We start from the raw sequence: 20378 nt of genomic DNA, 5'->3' as shown, positions 1-20378 counted from the left end.
CTGGAAAGTATAACAAGGTTAGGCAAGTTTTTTCTTCTGGGGGCCTCCTCTCTCATCAGGGAAACACGACTCTCCAGTCTCTTGGAAATGCTTGCAGGTGTGTAAGGTGAAAAGTCCAGGAGGTGAGCAGGACTAGAAAGCCCCCGAGATCAAGGCATACAGAAAATTGGAATGAAAGGGCAAGGAGTGCCAGTTCACAGGCTTGTAATCGAAACAAAAATCTCCTCCAGGTTGAGACTTTGACAGCTCTGGCACTTTGTTCACTGAGGCTGCACCCTTTGATCCTGCTGGGTGAGCCGTGGTGGGCACTGACATGTATCAGGTCCTGGACGCTGAGACAAAAACTGAAGGGTATACAACCTTCTGGGGCTTTATTTTTGTCAGTTAAAAGGCAGAAAACTATCTGAGGAAGCCGTTAGCTTTTTTTTTGAAGTAAAAATATAACCTTTTATTCGGTTATAAAAGTAACATGCTCCTGATAGAAAATTCTGTAAATACAGAAAAATGTACAGAGGAAAATAAAAATAACCCAGAGATAAACATTGTTACTACTCTGAAGTATTTTCTTCCATCATTTCTTTCCCATGCATTTATTGGACCACATTGGAATTATGCTGCATGTAGTTTGGGGCCCTGCTTTTTAAATTTACTACGATGTAAGCATTTTCCCCAGATCACTAAGTAGTCTTCAAAATACAATTTGGGATAGTAGAATAGTCATTTTCTTTAATGGAACAAGGTTGAAATATTTTGAGTTGGATAAGACCATAGGCCTTTTCTAATAAGCACATGTACTTAGATTTTATTCTGTGTATTTCATTTTTTCATTAGGAATCTTCTGAGTTAGGGTGATGGGAGAAGCATTAATTCAGCAAGTTCATTGAGGAGTAGGAAAACTGATTTGTAGTCTTTTGGAAATTACAGCTTTGAGCTCACCACATGTGGAACTCTATTCTCCAGCCATTGTCTCCAAAGGCAAGAAACAGTAATGCCAACCCCTGCCACTCCTTCCCTAACATTTCTGAATTTCTGCTTTATTTTCAGGATGTTAGGGAATGATGGGACACACTGAGAAAAAATGAAGCAATAAATAGAAGGGCAAGGAGAGAACTCAAAAGAAATGAGTGTACATTACTATGACAGAGATCATGACAAACTTTGATTAAAATGGTGATTAAATATGCAACGTAGGAGTGTGGAGGGAGATGACCAAATAGAAGCCTCTACTGATTGTCACCTCCACCTCCAATTGCACCTTGGATGCAATTTAATCAGCTAAAATTGCAACCAAGTGCAGACTTGAAGAAATATGAGTTGAAATTTCATTCCCATTATTTGCTGGAACATCAAATCTTAACAAATAACTACACACAAAAAAGCACCATCATAAGAACCAAAAGTCAAATGAACAATCACAGTGCCTGGTTTTGGCTTTATATCACTGAAAGGGACACGGCAAAGATAGTCTTGAATCATGAGCACCACCCCTTTCCATTTCCTGGCAGCAGAGCTAAGTCTGGAAGAAGAATCTGTACACTTAGGGAAAGGAGGTCACAGTGAATGGAGAACATTGAACTCAGTGCTGCCCTGTCACAATGGAGAGAAAAGGCGGGCCAGGCTCAGCCAGGGTGCACCCACCAAGGGAGCATTTTGACCAGCTCTAGCCAGAAGGCAATTTCCCATCTCAACAGTCAGAACTTGAGTTTCTCAGCAAGCCCCCTCACTGCAGGCTAAAGGCCTCTGGGGTGCTAGGTAAACTTGAAAGGCAGCCTAGGGCACAAGGACTGTAAGCCGTATGCAAGTCCTAGTGCTGTGCCGGACTTAGAGCCAGTGAACTAGAGGAGTATATTACCTAGGGAGACACCTTCCTTCAAATTACTGTACAGAGGTATAGTAACCCAAACAGCATGGTACTGGCATAAAAACAGATATATAAACCGATGGAACACAATAGAGAACCCAGAAACAAATCCACACACTTACAGTGAACTCATTTTCGATAACGCTGCCAAGAGCATACACTGGGGATAAGACAGTGTCTTTAATAAATTGTGCTAGGTAAACTGGATATCCACATGCTGAAGAATGGAACTAGACCTCTATCTCTTGCCATATACAAAATCCAATCAAAATGGATCAAAGACTCAAATTTAAGACCTCAAACTATGAAACTACCATAAGAAAACACTGGGGAAACTCTCCACAACACTGGTCTGGGCAAAAATGTCTTGAGTAACACAGTGGAAGCATAGGCAACCAATGCAAAAATGGACAAATCAGATCAATATCAAATTAAAAGCTTCCAAACAGCAAAAGAAACAATCAAAAAAATGAAGAGACAGCCCGCCAAATGGGAGAAAATATTTGCAAACTACCCATATAATAAAGGATTAATAACCAGAATATATAAGGAGCTTAAACAACTCTATAGGAAAAAAAATCTAATAATCCAAATAAAACATCGGCAAAAGATCCAAATAGACATTTCTCAAAAGAAGACATACAAATTGCAAACAGGCATATGAGAAGGTGCTCAATATCACTGATCATCAGAGAAATGCAAATCAAAACTACATTGAGATATTCTCTCACCCCAGTTAAAATGGCTTTTATCCAATAGACAAGCAATAACAAATGCTGGGAGGATGTGGAGAAAAGGGAACCCTTGTATACTGTTGGTGGGAATGTAAATTAGTACAACCACTATGGAAAACAGTTTGGATTTTCCTCAAAGAAGGAAAAATAGAGCTACCATCTGATCTGGCAATCTCTCAGCTGTATATATACCTGAAAGAAAGGAAATGAGTATGGAGAAGAGACATGCACATTCCCATGTTTGTCATCCTGGTATTCACAATAGCCAAGATTTGGAAGCAACCTAAGTGTCCACCAACAGATGAATGGATAAGGAAAATGTGATACTTAAACACAATGAAGTATTATAAGAAAAGAATGAAATCCTGTCATTTGCAAAAACACAGGTAGAACTGGAGGTCATTATGTTAAGTGAAATAAGCCAGGCACAGAAAGACAAACACCGCATGTTCTCACTTATTTGTGGAAGCTAAGAAGCAATGGAACTCCTGGAGATAGAAAGCAGAAGGATGGTTACTACAGGAGAGTGGTTGGGGGATGAAGGGGAAATGAAGGATTAATGGGTACAAAAAGTAATTAGAAAGAATGAATTAGACCTAGTATTTGATAGCACAACAGGTGACTATAGTCAATAATAATTTAATTTTATATTTAAGAATAACTAAAAGAGAATAATTGTGTGTAACACAATGGATCAATGCTTGAGGGGATGGATGCACCATTTATCATGATGTGATTATTAAGTATTTGCATGTCTGTATTAAAGTCTCTCATGTACCCCATAAATATATACATTTACTACATACCCACAGAAATTTTAAAAAGAAAAATATGTATGCACAACAGAAAGTTTAATCAATGGGTTTCTGTACTGGAAATACAAAGGTGACAAAAGAAAGAACATAAGACATCTGGTAGGAGATAAAGAGAAAAAACAAAGACTACATTGATCAAATTAAACCCAATGTATGCATACATGGCTGCTAAACTATATGTTAAAAAAAGAATCCAGGGAATGATTAACATAACCTTAAGGATAGAGTTTACTTTTTGGCAGGTAGGAGCTTATAATGAGGGAGAGTCCCAAAAAAGTCTTTTCCGTGCTGGCAATTTTTGATTTCTTGATCTGGGTGGCTTCGTTGCATGGTAATAAACCTTTGAAGGTCATATGTTCATGCACTTTTCTGTATGATGAGTTCAAAAGTAAGACAAAAAGTGTCTAATCAATTGCTCGAGACTCTAGCAAGAGTGTGGAATTTGTGTTTGACCTGGAGGAGAATAATTACTCAACAGGGAAATATACAGAGGAAAAACAGCCTTTTCTTTAAATGGGAAAAAAATGAAAAGATAACTCATATGTGGAAATAGGGCTTGGAAAGGACAGGAAGATGCTGCTAGTTTGTAGCTACTTAGATAAAGGGGTTATACAAAGTTCCTAAGATTGGGTAAATTAAGTTCCCAGCAAAAGTCTTTAAGAAACCAGTAAAATGAGAAAGGAGCAGGACAATGAAGTAGGCACTACTCGTTATACACATGTATGTGTGTGTGTGAGAGAGGGAGAGAGTACACATGTGTGTGTGTATGTATGTGTGTGGATGCACATATGTGTGTGTATATATATATATGACTGAATATATTAAAAGCCAGTGGCTATCACCATTGCTCAATGCAATTCATTAATTTCAGAGGACCGAAAAGCAGGAAATCTAGGATGCAGTTCTACTAAATTTATTAATATAAGTAATTTGATTTTTAAAATAAAAGAATAGTATGGGTGTAGTGGTTAAGTCTGGCATTTGAAGCCAGGCTACTGGGATCAAATTTCACTTTTCCACTTATTAATAATTTGACTTCTGGGCAAGTTTCTTAATCTATTTGTGACTTTGTTTTCTCACTACAAAATGGGGATTACAATCCCTGCCTCACAGAGCTGTCATGAGGATTAAATGAAATAATAATGTTATTTGCTTAACACAATGCCCATGAACATTGGCTATTATTATACTTGTTACCAATCATTTTTATGGGTCTGAGCTCTAAAATAAAAGCATTGGACTAAACAATTATGGGGGGCCCCTTCCTACTGAAAAATGATGGGATTTCATTCCCATGGCTGTGACTTTGATGTGTTACACTGTCAGGGAGCCAAGAGTAATCAGCTAAAATTGCATCCAAGTGCAGAGTTGAAGAGATATGAATTGAAAATCATTCCCATTATTCTGAGTACACGATAACATATCCACCAAGAAGAACTAGATACAGTGAAGGTTGACCTCCTTCTCCTGCCGATATCTCCAACAAATTGACGAAACTGATCTTTCAAAATAATCCCTCAGATAATGGAATGCTTGATGTTACCTTTCATCAAAGGGTCTGGCAAATAATTCTTTACAAATGTATTATTCAAGAGAAAGAAAATATATTCATTTTAATCTGCTTTAGTTTAATAAGAAGTGCTGTCTTTAATATCGACTTTGCTTGTATTTGCTGGTGACCAGCTGTAACCCCAATGTATTGAGAATGTCCTAGGACTTTTCAGCCATTGACTGCCCATCCCATGCTGTAATCATTGCCATGTTACTCTTTAAGGATGGGTCAAAGATGAAGCAGGAAGTGTTTTCCTGTTCCCCACACTCAGAAAATACTGTTGAATTTTTTGTGACAATTAGGTGTATCCTTTGTCTTATAGCCAAGTAAATTTCCATCTCTCTTTTAGGGTAGCAGAAGAAAGAAAGTGTTTTATCTTTACCCTTAGTCACCACGATGTTGCATACTTCAACCCATCTCCTCCAGCCTGCCACATTCAGAAAGCCCTCTTCCATGTCTTAGTCTACAATGCCTTTACATCCCAATCTGGATCGGTGAAATCCATCAACTGGTTTTGGGTTTGTGCCCACTAAACCATGTGTAATGCAAAGCTATTTTTAGAAGTTTATTGTGTATATCAGAATTTTCAAAGGTTAAAAAAATTGTTAAATATTGTGAGTACTGTTTAAATTCCTTTTGTTATCCCCCTAGGAAATGAGAAAGAAAATTGTAGTAGTAATAAGTAAATATATTTTTATGAATGTTTCTTCTTTTTGTGGAAAAATAAAAAATTTTGTTAAGTGAGACAAGTTTTTTTAACCTGTAATAGATACTTTTTAATGAAAATTGTTTCTACCGTTACTACTCTTTCAGATAACTTTAACTTGAATCTTGACCATGATCTAAAACCAAAAATATCAATTTTATAAATTCAAAGGTTCATGAAATGTGATAAACTTTATGAAAATAATGGCTTCGATGAAAATATTTATAGAGTATAATCCAGGGAGGCAGAACTGATATATTATAGGTGCTGGATAGAGATCTTGAAGGGCAGAGGTTGGTAAATCTGCCCTTCTTCTGGTTGGTAAGTGGACAGAGGTTGGTAAATCTTCATAAACTTTCAAAAGATTCATCTTATTGAAATTTACAGGGTGAAATGGGATACTCCTGACAAAGGACAAGTGGCAAAGAAGGGCAATGAAAGCCCTGAAATAAAATCACCAAGAGAGGGGAACAACATCTAACCACGTAACCAGTAAGGAGGTAGAGATAAGATGGAAGTTCCACATTTCTGAAGTACTGAACCCCAGAACATGTTCCAGCACCCAAGAGGGAGCCAGCCTGCATGCTGAGAATGTGGTTGTGTAATGAAATAGAAAGAGTAATTGCTGCCCTGGGTTAGTATCATTTCCCTGAATTACTGCAGCCAAGAAAGGAATTTACACTAGCCTCAGTGGCAACCACTGGAACAGAAAACTTGGCCCCAGTGTCAGCACTTTGGGTGTAACAGGAAGCACTGATGTTCTTCAATATTAAAAGTGGTCATAGCAGTGAAAGCAGGACAATTCCCTGACCATCTGGATTTGAGGTGAGATCTACTTTAGTAGCTCCATCTGAAACAACTACTTTAAAGATGATTGTGGAGTTCTCCAGCCTCATGGGTTCACGGACCTAGCTGAGGTTGGATCCAGCTCCAAGGCAGGGGTTACCCTTTAAAAGACATGAGTTAGCATCCCGAAGGATTCTTGGGCATACCGGGGCGAGGTAAGAGAGGGGGCGAACTTTCTCATAAAGGAAACCTCCGCAAAGCCTGTTAACATCCCTGACAATGAACAGAAACAACCACATTACATAATATTCAAGGCACACCTAAAGTAAAAAACTATTTGTAAATTTGCAATATTTTTGGCACTACATTAGGAGTCATATTGATTAAGATAATTTTGCTGAAACCAGTTTTTTTTTAACTCCCTACTCTCAAACCAACATAAACAGTATCCATTCTAAGTACAAATATGAATACCTGCTCTCATTTGAAGTGAAAATTTAATAATAAAATGCTTCAGATTAAAATGCTGATCAACCAGCAAGATCACATAAGCATTTTAAGTTTATTTATACTGCAGGATAAACATATGTCTAGTGCAAAGAAGAGTTTTTGACTAAAATTAAATTTAGCAAATCTGCATTACAGTTTTCTTAATAATGTTGCATCAAAAATAATAATGTGAAAGGGAACTGTAACTAAACTTTAATCAATCACTGTTATATTTCTTTACTATGTTCTTATATGTCCTAGTACCATTAAAGTTCCTCTATTCCATTATACCCCATTCTGTATTTGATTTTTTATTAGAATAAATATAGCTACCTATTAGAATTGCATTTTATTCTACATTTTACTTGAATCCTGGAATGCACTTTCTGTTTTCAAAGCTCCAATTATGCTTTCTTTGAAATGAAGATTATCTCCTGCTCTGATTCATGAATTTATTTCTCTTAAGCTTAACCTCATTTTCTATTTTCAAATAAAATATTCCTCCTTCATATATTTTAAGAAAGCTAGAGACTACCCCCGTTATTGTCAGACACACATAAATTTTTACACCAAACTCTAAGGAGTGATGATTCATGAGTTGGTAATGAAAGTTGTACAGAAGAACAGGCAGCCCACGATGAGTTCGTGTAGCGAATTTAAAGGTGGAAAATGGGGAAGAAGGGCTCATTCAGTTCCAGTCCATCAAGTTCATAATAAGAAATTAAATATCTGTAATTAAATCTCCATTTACTCAGCCAACCAGAACGGCACATTCGAATCCAGTCTTCAGGGTAAGTAATAAGCCTTATAAAAACTATATTCATTAATTCTGATAATAAAGAATGTAACAAAAACAATAAAAAATAAATGTGTGCTTAAGAGATCCGGTGGCATTTAAGGTCTAGACAGGCTTAACTGAACTCTGAAATTAATACGCACCTGCAGAAATAAAATAAACAACACTAAAAATTAATATGCATTTATTTCAGTACTGGATAAGGGTAGCAATTAATGTGGGCAAGAAAGGGGTTTAAGAATGAAACACCTGTGGGTATTAAAAATGGTAACATGCCCCTTTAAAATGATTTCTGTTGCTAGGAACAATATTCAAGACATATGGAAGAGGGAGATTTATAATATCATAAAAATTTGATTGCTGGACTTTAGTAGCATTCGTAAGGTCTCAATAATACCCTTATTCTATATAAGACAAAATAGATTATATGGCTTTCCATAAAAATTATAAACACAAATAAAAACAGTGTCTAATTCAAGTGAAAGTGCTGCTAATAAATGAATGTAAGAGTTACTGTATTAGGGGTTATTGGCACTCTTATTTCAAAAATCTGAATTAGAAACACAGGGTTTAGCAGAAGTGAAAATATGACCCATTTTTCAGTAGCTTACATCGTATCTAGAGACTCAAGACCTATAAGACAACAAATGCAGAACAATTGTAAAGATGTGCGCACACATCCACTTACAAGATACTTTCCTCCCATTATTTCACTAGTCCTGTAATTCTCATAAACATGGAAAGAGAGGAGAGTCATTATTGTCATCTGCCTTTTTAAATTGGTAAAACTGAGGCAGTGCAAGCTTTTGGGCTTGAAAACCTTCAGTTATTCCATAAAATAATATAATTAAAGAATTAATAAATTCAGGTGCTGAGGTAAGCAGTTATGTACAATATCTTAGTTACAGATTAAAACAATCCTATGAGATAGAAATATAAAGATATTCCCAGTTTAGAAATAAGAAAAATAAAGCTTATCAACAACTTGCTTCAGGACACCCAGCCATTAAGTGACGCAGCCTGGATGCAGAATTGCGCCCTCTTTCTGCCTGACTCAGAGACCATGATCTTAACCATTACAGTAGCCCACCCTCCACCATTTACTCTGATCTATGAATTTTGGTGGGTGACTTAACCCCCCTAAATTTCAGTTTCCCCAAGGAAAACATGCAACTAACGACACCTATCTCTGCCACTATTACGTGGATTAAACAGCATGACTTTTGCCCCAGTAAATACTCCACAAAAGATGTTTCTTTCTCTCCCACTTTCTCTTGGGAGATTTTCTAAAGGTTATGCAGCTGTAGATCCAGTGCTAAGACCCATGTCCTCTGCTTCTACGCTTTTGGCTTGCCATAAGTCTCTTCCACAATATGCCAGTGCTGTGCAGTAATCTCAATAGGCATTTTGCTCTGTTCATAATACTTATTGCAATTTCATTACTTACATGCCCATATCAATGTTATGTAATACAGAAGAACAAGAAGCTGGTGTTCCTCAACATTCCCTAGGCACTCATTTGAAAAGCTGCTTTCTCTGTAAGCTATGGAACAACCAATGATTTTTTTTTTTTTTGAGGGGGATAAGGGTGAGATGAACTAACTGAAATAAAATGATATGTTCTACAAACAAAGGAAGTCCTGGAGATTATTGATAACATACTCAGATTCTGGAACTATACTATGTATGTATATCATTATAACCATAAGACAACCAGCTGGCAAACTATTGTATCTAGAGAGGCAGTAGATCTCAATTGACTTGTTTCATTCACTGGGGTTCCCTTTTCCTTTGGATAGTTCTTACTATGCTACGAGAAGTGTTTTAGCATTTTCTGTGATCTGAAACAAATTGTTTAAGAAAGTGTAATTTACATGCTGAGCCTGTACAAGGACTCAAACATAGTCAAATTCTCCATCAGGTAGTAACTTACTAACCAGCCCCACTGGCTAACATATATTAAGATGCAGTGAGCTATGTTTGAAATGCATGAGTTGTGTCTTGGTGTTTGAAGACCAGATAATACAGGATCGTAATAATTAGTTGTAAGAATAATCACTTGTAATCACAATAATCACTGGCAATAATGTTAATAACAATAATACTGCATGGTGACAATGCTTCCAGCTCCAACAATAACTGAAAGCCATCCTCCTCTGCTGAGGAACAATAGAAACAAGAGGTGAGAACTTGCAGTGAATCTTTGAATTATTCATGACATCATACATGTCACTCTCAACTGTATATTTAAAAAAAAAATCCACTAGAGTGTAATAGCACATTAGCGATGCAAATTACCAAAAGGCAGACTTTATTCTGGTTTAGTGATGATTTTCCTAATTCAGTCCACATAGCATCTTTAGTGAAGTGCCTGTTTTTATTCTTTGCTGTTGCTAGGATTCATTTTACTTGGCCAGGTCAACGTTTTGGACATCTTTATTTCGCTTAACTCTTATTTATCCATTTTTATCAGCTCCCTAATGCACAGCAACATTGATTAAACCAATTTCATAATTCCGCTGAGATGTAGTTAGAGTTAAGTTTGCCTCATTTGTACATTTAAAATATGCAAATTTAATAATACATGCACAAATGAGAGAAAATAGACCATAAAAGTACATGAGAGAGAGAAAGAGGGAGGAATAAAGCAAATGTGGTTAAAATGTTAACATTGGGGAATTTTGTGCTGTTCTTGCAGCTTTTCAGTAGGTATTAAATTGTGTCACAATAAATAATTAAAAGAAAGAATTACCTTGCAACTCAGCCTGCCATTCTACTACATGAACATAGGCCATGGAATAAGGGAAGATGGGACATGAGATCTTCAGTTAGCCACAGTTAATGTGTCCCTTATAATGTGAGCATTATGTCATGCTGATTATGACTTTACTGTTTCAAAATATGTATTTCTGGTGTAAAACTGTATTTTAAAAACCTTGGCCAGGCACTGTGGCTCACGCCTGTAATCCCAGCACTTTGGGAGACCAAAGTAGGTGGATCACTCGAGGTCAAGAGTTCGAGACCAGCCTGGCCAACATGGTGAAACCCATCTCTACTAAAAATACAAAAATTAGCCGGGTGTGGTGACAGGCGCCTGTAATCCCAGCCACTCAGGAGGCTGGGGCAGAAAAATCTCCTGAACCAGAAGGCGAAAGTGATCTCACGCCATTGTACACCAGCCTGGGCGACAGAGCGAGAATCTGTCTCAGAAAAAAAAAAAAAAAAAACAAAAAACCTTGCATATGTATCTTTATTATATGCTTTACATTATATATTTATAACACACAAATTGTTAAACATAGTTATAAAACCCTGTACACTTTAGTTTAGTTCAATGGTGATTTAAGGTTTTTAATGGTGATTTTGGTTGTATGTGATTTTTGCCTTACATGCTAACTTTAGATCTTGTCCCTAAGTAAGATATGACTCCAGTGAACTCTCACTTATAGGATGAAAAAATAACTTACATGAACATTATTGTCTTGATGGCTAGTCTATGCCCATAAAATCAAGAGCATGAAAAAAAATCTGTCCAAATCAGCATTTCTTCCCTTTCTCCTTTCTGTGCTCTGTGCCCCTTTTGAGCACCCTGCCATCAGAGTGGTTAAAGTGCCCTGATGTCCCTGGTCACCAAATGAAAACACCCAATAAACTTAATGTGCTAGATGTCTCAGGATGTTTTATTTGGGGGAGAGGAGATGCTGTAGGGAAAAAGTAACAAACAAAAGGAAATCTCTGACAAATCTGAATCATTAACAGGGAAGAAGCTCTGAGCAGGGAGCATTCTGGAGTTCTATGATTATTAATTATGCTGACATACGTATTCCATTTATTTCTTGCCCACTTTAACCCCTGCCACCACTGATGTCAAGTTACATTTATTCTAATGTGCCAAGCCTACTACAGGTGCACTATGTATATTTTAACACAGGTAAATATGGCCAGGGAAATCTTTACATTGTATGACAGAATAGGCATCTTTTGGAGATTTGGTTGTTGTTATAGCTATTGTTTAGACTTTGAAATAAATGTAAAATGTAGTCAAAAGAGTCTAGGACTAAGAGTTGAAAGAAGTAATACAAATTGATTGTTACCCACGTTGCAAAATCTATGCTTCATTTTCATAAACGGCACAAAGACCATGCAGTGTCTTAATAATTACTTATGCATAATAACCCCTTACGATAATGTTAATAAAAATTTGTCCTACCTAGCTTGTAGTGAGGACCAGAAGAGATAATGTTTGTGAAAGTGATTTATAATCTCTAATTACAAAGTAAACACAAACAAGAGATTAACTGTGATGGCTAATCTAATGTGTCACATTGACTAGGACATTCAGTGCCTGGATAACTGATCCAAGATTATTCTGGTTGTGTTTGTGGTATGCTTCTGTATAAAACTAACATTTGAATTGGTAGACTGAGTAAAGTAGATCGCCCTACCCAATATGGGTGGGCTTCACCCAAACCTTTGAAGGCCTATGTAGGACAAAAGGCCAAGTAAAGGAGAATTTGTATGCTCTCCCTGCCTAACTGTCTTTGAGCTAAGATACGGATCTTCTACTGCCTTCGATCTCTAATTCAGACTGGAACTTGCACATCACTTGTCCTGGTTCTCAGGCCTCTGAACGCAGACTGAAACTATACCATTGACTCTCTGGGTCTCCAGCTTGCTGACTACTACTATCTCAGAACTTCTCAGTCTCCATAATCACATCAGTCAATTCTTTACAATAAATAAATAAATATCCTATTGGTCTTATCTCTGAAGAATCTTGATTAATACACAAAGTATGAAAAATATTTATTTCTTACACCTGTTAGTTGGATAGTTTTAGGGAATAACTAGTGGGCTATTGTGTCAATCAACCAGTTTCATGACAACATCTGTGCCCAATGATAATCCTGAAAATTCCACACGCGTCTCCTCCACCACACCCTAAAATCACTAAAAGGGCTGAAGATTCCAACGTGGTATAGGACAATCCCAGCCAGAGAAATGCTGAATTTATTTCTAGGATAACCCATTTCCACACAGCTTGTCCTCTTGACCCCTAGACTGCTTCACAGTCTCACAAAAGAAAAGGAAATGAGATTTCATAGTTTTAAAAATGAGAAATTACAAAGCACCATACTAAGCACAAATTGTCATTATAGATCTATTTTATCTCACTGTGACAATGTCTTAAAGATTTCATGTTCCTCCGGAAAAGTTTGTTCCTGGTCATTACCACACTCTCGATGCTTGTCTTTGCAATAACATAGCTATAATAATTGTACACCATCCACTACTTTCAGAGGCTTTTTGTTTTGTTTCTTTAAACCTTACCTAAATTAAATATTTAAGATATGAAATGCCCTCAGTACAAAGTTAAATAAGGAGAAGCCATCTGAGACACAGTCCTCATCAATGATAATGAAACACTGTCACAATTTTATTCACTTGTAGGATCTTATTTCTGTAATGCTTCATGTCAGATACAATGGATTAGATTCTCATTAGAAGGGAATAAAAAGGTCTAGGTTAGTCTGCCCTCTAGTGTAGCTCACTGGTTCCTAAAATAAACTGGTGATACGTGTCCTGGAAGCTGATTGTGCAATTCTGTTAGAACGGTAAGTTGCCATCCTTGCTAGCACCAGATTTTCACATCTCCCTCCTCTTTGGGAGCTGCAGACTTTTATAGCATCTAATGCTAGATATATGACCTAATGAAAAGAAATTTATGTGAAACATACCCTCCTGAACCTATGCTTGATTGAAGTCAGTGTTACATGGAAATCCTTGACTATGGTTTTTATCATTTGTTCCCATTTCAGAACACGGATACAAATCAATGAAAGAACATCTTTTTGAGTCAGAAATAAGGGTTTTGGGAAGGACTTCTGAAATAGGGTGATTTAGTTACTGGCATGGGGTAATATCTTTGGGACAGTCTGGTCTAGTCACATAGTAAAGCACCCTGCTCCTTGACTGGCTCTTTTGATGGTGAGTTTGCTTAAGTGTGGATCTGATGTTGGACTCCAGGAGCCAGGCGAGCAAGGAAGAAATAGCTTTGCCTTCCCTGTTTTACATCTTCCCTCGAATTCTGCTTTAGAGTTAAAAACTAACATGCCTTGGGGGATAGTTTTTGATAACTCTGCAGTTTTTCAACTTCATAAACACCTTTTGTGTTTTACAAGAAAGTGTAATTTTTGCAAGTGATGTGCTTATATAGGTTTGAAAGCGTTCCTGTTAGAGATCAGTTCCAAAGCCATTTCAAACAAATAAATACAATGTAAAATTGTATTCTTAAAAATTTTTTTCAAGGCCCCGTGATATGTTTACCTGGAAAACTAAAATGTCTCTCTTGATCGCAGTCTGTTCTATACTTCCCTGCTCTTTTCCATGCCCCCTTGGTCCATGTCCCACAGCAATTTGGCTAAGTGGTGATAGACAGTTTTTGTTTCTAGGCACCAATTTCAGAAAATATCAGGTCCTGGCCTTTACAAATAAATTTAAAAAAAAAAAAATACTCTTTTTCAACTACAGGTTATATGCAAATTATATTTATATGCAAATTATATGCATATGTACATATATATACATTATAAGTCTGCAAAACATAAAAATGTCCTTCTATTTAAATTTCTGTTGTTAAAGCCAGCAGTTCAGTAGGGCTCAGTGTGTTGACCCGTGGAGCACACCAGCCCCCAAAAGCACTATGCACAGACTTACCTGATTGATTGCTGACATAAGGTGTTCCCATCACAGATTTACCTGATTGATTGTTGGCATAAGGCCTTCCTTAAACCATCAAGTTGCATTTTTTCACAGTTGAAGTATAAATACAACTTTGATCTATTTTCTAATTGTCCTTTCCTGACAGCAATAAAACCACAACACATACACAGGCTTTTAGGCTGTAACAATACCCACCAAGCTGAGTGAAACGGAATTTAAAAAGAGAGGCAATATGAAGGAGCAGGCAGCACTAGGAGTCAACAGACCTAGATCCTAGCTGTTGGCCTGTTTCCAGCTAAGCTGTTAACTTGAGCAAGTCACTTTACTATTCTGGAGACATCTTTTCCTCTTCTGTTATCGAGGTGGGCCAGACCTAGATTAAACCGGAGGTATCTGAACTTTCATCTGCAGACTTCCTGTCCTAATTATATGGCCTTTATGGCCACATCTGTGTTTCAGTGTTTTTGAGACTCAAAATATAACAGATCTCAGACAGATTTGCCAATACAGGGACAGTGTTACCCAAATACCATGTTCTCACTGACTCTAGTTCCCAGTCTAATCCACACCCGTGGCATGTTTGTCATTTACTGCACTGATTTTCCAGCTCTTTTTTTTTTTTTTTTTTTGCTCAAGTCTCTGAAAGACATTATGAGCTTAATCATTGTCATAAAGAGAAAATGAAAGGCTGTAGGCTTTTCTGATTAGCGTTTAGCGTATTTTTTTCATACAATTTCAAGAGCACATAAAACTCACTTGTTTCCTATCAGCATTTCCCCTTGCCCCTTTAGTTTGCTGACATGTGATTTTCAAGTCAGTTTTGGAAATCTGAAACCTGTTAGAGGTTGCAGATGCCAAGATCTGCATGACCGCTATAGTTTTGGCAAGGTCTGCTCTTTAAAGACAACAAAGGCAGTAAACAGAAATCTTGCTTTCCTCTGACTCTATTCTTTTTCAAAAGAAAAAAATGTCTTTGTGAATGAGTGGCGTTTAACAAGATTTCTAGACCTTCTTGCTTTAGACCATTTTTGTTCTTAGTTTTTATTCAACATAGCATTTGGGCTTTTCATCTTGAGAACCGTAAGCTTATTTCTGTTATCAGCTTCAACTAAGAGCACAGCCTTGTCTGTATTCTCTTTAATGTCTGTGATTCTCTTTAATAAAACTAATCATCTAAGTGCCAATGGTTGGCAGCAATAAAAATATGTTTCTGCCAATATGAACAACTCTTTGACTAATTTGAACCCTAACCCTGGCCAAATCCCTTAATCTTCATGTTGTTTAAGTCAGCTTGTAAAGAGGCAACAGAAAAAAAGAAGAAGAAGAGGAAAAAAAAAAAAGAGGTACAGCTAAATAAGCATGTAGATGAAAAGAAGGAGACATCTGACTTAGGGCTTGGGGAAATGGAGGCATTTGAGGCCTTCAAGATTGGGTATAATTGTAATGGAGAGAAATGGGAGAGACAGAAGTGGGGCAGGAATATTAAAAGCAAATGTGTAGAGATGAGAAGGAGAAAGACATGTTGAAGAACAGCCAGAGGTTCAGTTTCCTTACAGACTCACTGTATGGTAACATTACATACTGAGAGACAAGAGTTGGAAAGGTGGTTTGTAGTTTAGATTGGAGAGGATGAAAGAAAGGTCTTTACTTCATCAGAGAATGATGGAGAATCAGTGAAAGATTGAAGTAAAGAAGTAACTCCAAAACATCCAGAGCAATAGGCAGATGTGTTTAAGGAAGATGAAAAGGGGAAGAAAGGATAACATTCAGCCAGGCAGATAAAGCATGGCAATGGGCTAAGGGAAGGGTATTGAGGCAGAGGGAATGAAAATGCAAAAATAGAAATATGGACCAGAGCCACTCCTAGGATGCAAGGTGTCACAAGCAATTTTTTTTTTTGTAAGGCCCTTCTCTATGTAAGCTACCTGATATTTAAAAAACATTTTACAAAATTTATAGACCTAAGTGAAATGTAGCTGTGTACTGAAGAGATACATATACATTAGTTAATTGTCTAATCAGTGCATATGGAGATTGTAGTGTTCAGGAACCCTTCCTTCATTCTCTTTATTGTCATTGGCACTGTTTCTACCTAATTTCTCACCTCCCTTTATAATAAAAAAGGAGCAAACTGTTCAAACAAAGCAAAGGCTCTTCAGAATCTATTTATATTGAAACAATATTGCTCTTCTTGCCACTGGTTTCCTAGCACCATTTATTTAATGCTGTTAGATCATTATTCAAGATGCTGCACCATCCATTGTGCTTCCTGAGAGTAATGGATTCCAATGATAATCTCAAATACTGTTACTATTCTTTGTAAATGGTCCAAATTTCAATCAGTTTTTGGGAAAATGTTAGCAATAAGTCATATCCTGATCATTTTAAAGTACCATTTCGATTTTATGCTGTAAATGTAGAATTCGTCCTTCAACCGTATTTTTCTCTTGAATTCTTTATAATAATTTTATTCTTGGAATGTGATTTCTTTCCAACATTTTTTTCCCCATAAACAGCAATAGAAAGGATAGGTAAGAAGCTCATGGGCAGATTGAGAATAGTTGTTCCATTCTGCAGGAAATATACATCCCTCATCTACATCAACTTAAAACTGTCTCAGGAGAAGACGATGCCTCCACATTGATCAGAAGCAAGAAAGAATGTCAGACAGGAAGGCTTGTTGGCATGTAGAGAAGTAATATTGAAAGCCTTCAAATGTGTTCGGTGCAACCATCCCAGAAGATCTCTGACATGTAGCACCAAGCTGTGGATGGATGGAGGGACCACCCTGAGTGCCAGCAGTGGGAGACACATAGGGTGAAGGGAGCTGCCACCATTCCCACTGCAGCACCATGATCAGAACAGGGATAGGTGAAACCCAATGCATGACTCACACACATTGTTGGTGTATATTACTTGGGTAGGAATAACTCAAAATCAGTTCAACAGCATCATTCTTGTAGTGAAGCTTGTATGATCTCATGAAAGAAATATCGCGCTAACTGGCAGGAGTGATATCTTCCTTAAGGTGACTTCAAAGTCAGAAGTCCCAAAGTTCCTTAGGGCGTTGTGTTGATTCCCAGAAAATGAAAGTCAGAGAATGCACTGTGGGAAGAAATAGGAACCTGGTATCACAGGGGCCCTCTACTGGGCTTGGGATACCTCCTGGAATAGCACTAACAGTTGCAGACCGCTCCAGGAACTAACGGGATACATAGAGAAAGTTGAGGAAGCCACTCTAAAGCAAGAGGCTTTGCTGTGTGGGACCCAGAGCAGGAGCTCCACTTGCCCAGATGTAAGGGAAAAACTTTGAGGGACATAAGGAATGAGTAATAAGCTCTGAAGATTGCACACAAAGTGGAGAGAGACATTGAAGAGGGCATCAAAGTTCTGAGGCTGAATACTGAATGATCTGTAATGCCTTGGTCAGTGCTGTAGACCGTTTGTACCTCTGAGAACTTTCAACAAAATGAAAGAAAATAAATATGACCATGGTAAATTACTTGACCTCTCTGTTTCTCCATTTTTATCTGCAAAATGGAAGGAATAAGGTTTTGCATGTCTACTAAGAGCACAAGATAATATTTGTAAATCACTTACAACAGTCCTTGCACAAAGTAAGTACTATGTAAGTGACTGATAAATATATGTTTTACTTTTTCTAAACCTTCCTTCCCATATAAACAACATAAACGAGGGTGCTAAAGAATCTCACAGTTTACCAGAATATTAAAGCCTCAACATACAACTACCTTATCCTTCTAGAAGCTCCTTCTTTCTTCTTTTGAGAAGGGGAACAATTGGAAACGGAGTTTGGTCCTGCTTTAAATATTGGTCTTCAGGTACATTTTGATCACCTCCCATTAATACTGTAGCTGAGAGCCAAGCTCAAATGTCTGATATCCCTTGCTTTCAAAGGCCTCTACTGTTACAGCACAAATCAAGAGATTTGGTGCACCATTTGTATCTGTAGTAGAAAATGATGAGCTAAGATTTTTCTTTTTCTTCCTCTACCATAGCATCAATTCTATTTTACCTTAAAGAGTACACATATTTCAGTATCTGTCTGCCCTTGTTAGACTGTAAGTTCCTTGTTGTCTGGGGCTATGTTGTTTTCATCTCTATTCCTCAGCAATGGATAGCAGTGTTTACAGAAAGTACCTATTCACTGGCTCTTTGCTGAGCAAACTGATCAGGAAAAGCACACAAATGACACGTGTGTACAAACACTTTCAAGTCGATGAATAACTGGATCCCTTGTAAAAAAAACAGAAACAGTCTGCTTGAGGGTATGTGGCTGGGCCCTTCAGCTGTGACAGTGTCTGAATCACCTGTTTTGTCTGAAGACTAAACTTTTAACCTCAGCCCCACATCTCAGCCCAATGTAATGATGTAAATGAAGTCATGTGATCGAGCAGCCTTCTAACAAATAGCACTGCTATTTCTTCTGCTGCCTTAAACACTTAAGTTTCATATGACTGCAGAGTTAGAATGATTTGAAATATGTTTCCAAAGGCTTGCCTCTGCCTTCTTTGGAAATAAGTCATATCCAGCTGCAGTTCCTGCCACATCATAGTATACAAATGAAACACATTTAACTTTGTTTTCTATTAACATAAAAAATCTGAGTTCTGAATTCTGACCAAGCTTTAATAATATCAGAATTAAAGCAGAAAAGACCTCGGAAATCAGCACATAGAGTTTCTTATTTTTCCTGATAAAGATCCATTGATAAAGAGGCACAGTAACTGGCGTACGTATCTATATAGCTCAGCAAATTACATTGCAAGAAATGTGCAGATGACAAAAAAAATGAATATTTAGTTTATATCTTATACATAGAATTTTCATCTGGGGATAAAATTGTTAACTTTTTGTCAGTTTCTGACATCCTGTTCCCTCCTGGTTTTCCTCCAACTTCTTGGCCTCATTTTCTGAGTTTGCATCCTCCCTTCTGGATTCCTATAAACACTGATGTTAGGGGCACGTCTATTCTTTTCTATTCTTGCTTTGCCTCCCTCTCTTCTGTTGAGCCCATCTACCCCACTGGCTTCACTAACAATTGTACTTCAATGGCTTCCAAACATCTAATTTCAACCCAGAACTTCCTCCTGAGCCATAGATTCTTTGGCCTTGAAAAAACAACTCTACTTGACTATCTTCAAATACATCACATTCACGATATGGTGAAAAATCTTTAACACATAGCATTGTGAATTCTCACAATTTGACCCTGGCTTCCCCTAGGTTTATACTTCATCCCTTTTCCCTTCACATCTACCCAATCATTTATTTTATTTTTATTTTTATTTATTTATTTATTTTGAGATGGAGTCTCACTCTATTGTCCAGGCTGGAGTGCATTGGTGCAATCTTGGCTCATGGCAACCTCTACCTCCAGGGTTCAAGCAATTCTTCTGCCTCAGCCTCCCTAGCAGCTGGGACTACAGGCGCGTGCCACCACACCCAGCTGATTTTTTTTAGCATTAGTAGAGACAGGTTTTCACCATGTTAGCCAAGATGTTTTCGATCTCCTGACCTTGTGATCCACCCGCCTCAGCCTCCAAAACTGCTGGGATTACAGGTGTGAGCCATCATGCCTGGCCTATACAATCATTTATAACAAACTGCCTGCATGTCCTTAAATGCAGGGTATCCTTACATTTCCCATTTCTTTGTATTTGGTACACCTTCTGCCTGGAAGCTTCTTGTGCCTCCTTTGCCTGGTGAAATAGCATTCTTATTCCAAGCACAGCTCAAAAGTCATCTGCTCCAAGCTGCCTCCATGCTGTCCACATCTCTGTTGGTACTTCTCTCATGTCTCACATGTTATTGTTGATCACTTGGTTAGTTAGACAGCTTTCTTCACTATAATGTTCCTATTTCTCTTTTTTTTTTTTTTTTTTTTTTTTTTTT

This window comes from Cebus imitator, unplaced genomic scaffold, assembly GCF_001604975.1.
Source record: "Cebus imitator isolate Cc_AM_T3 unplaced genomic scaffold, Cebus_imitator-1.0 Scaffold16, whole genome shotgun sequence".
In the NCBI taxonomy this organism is placed as follows: domain Eukaryota; kingdom Metazoa; phylum Chordata; class Mammalia; order Primates; family Cebidae; genus Cebus; species Cebus imitator.
This window is presented reverse-complemented; position numbering follows the sequence as displayed.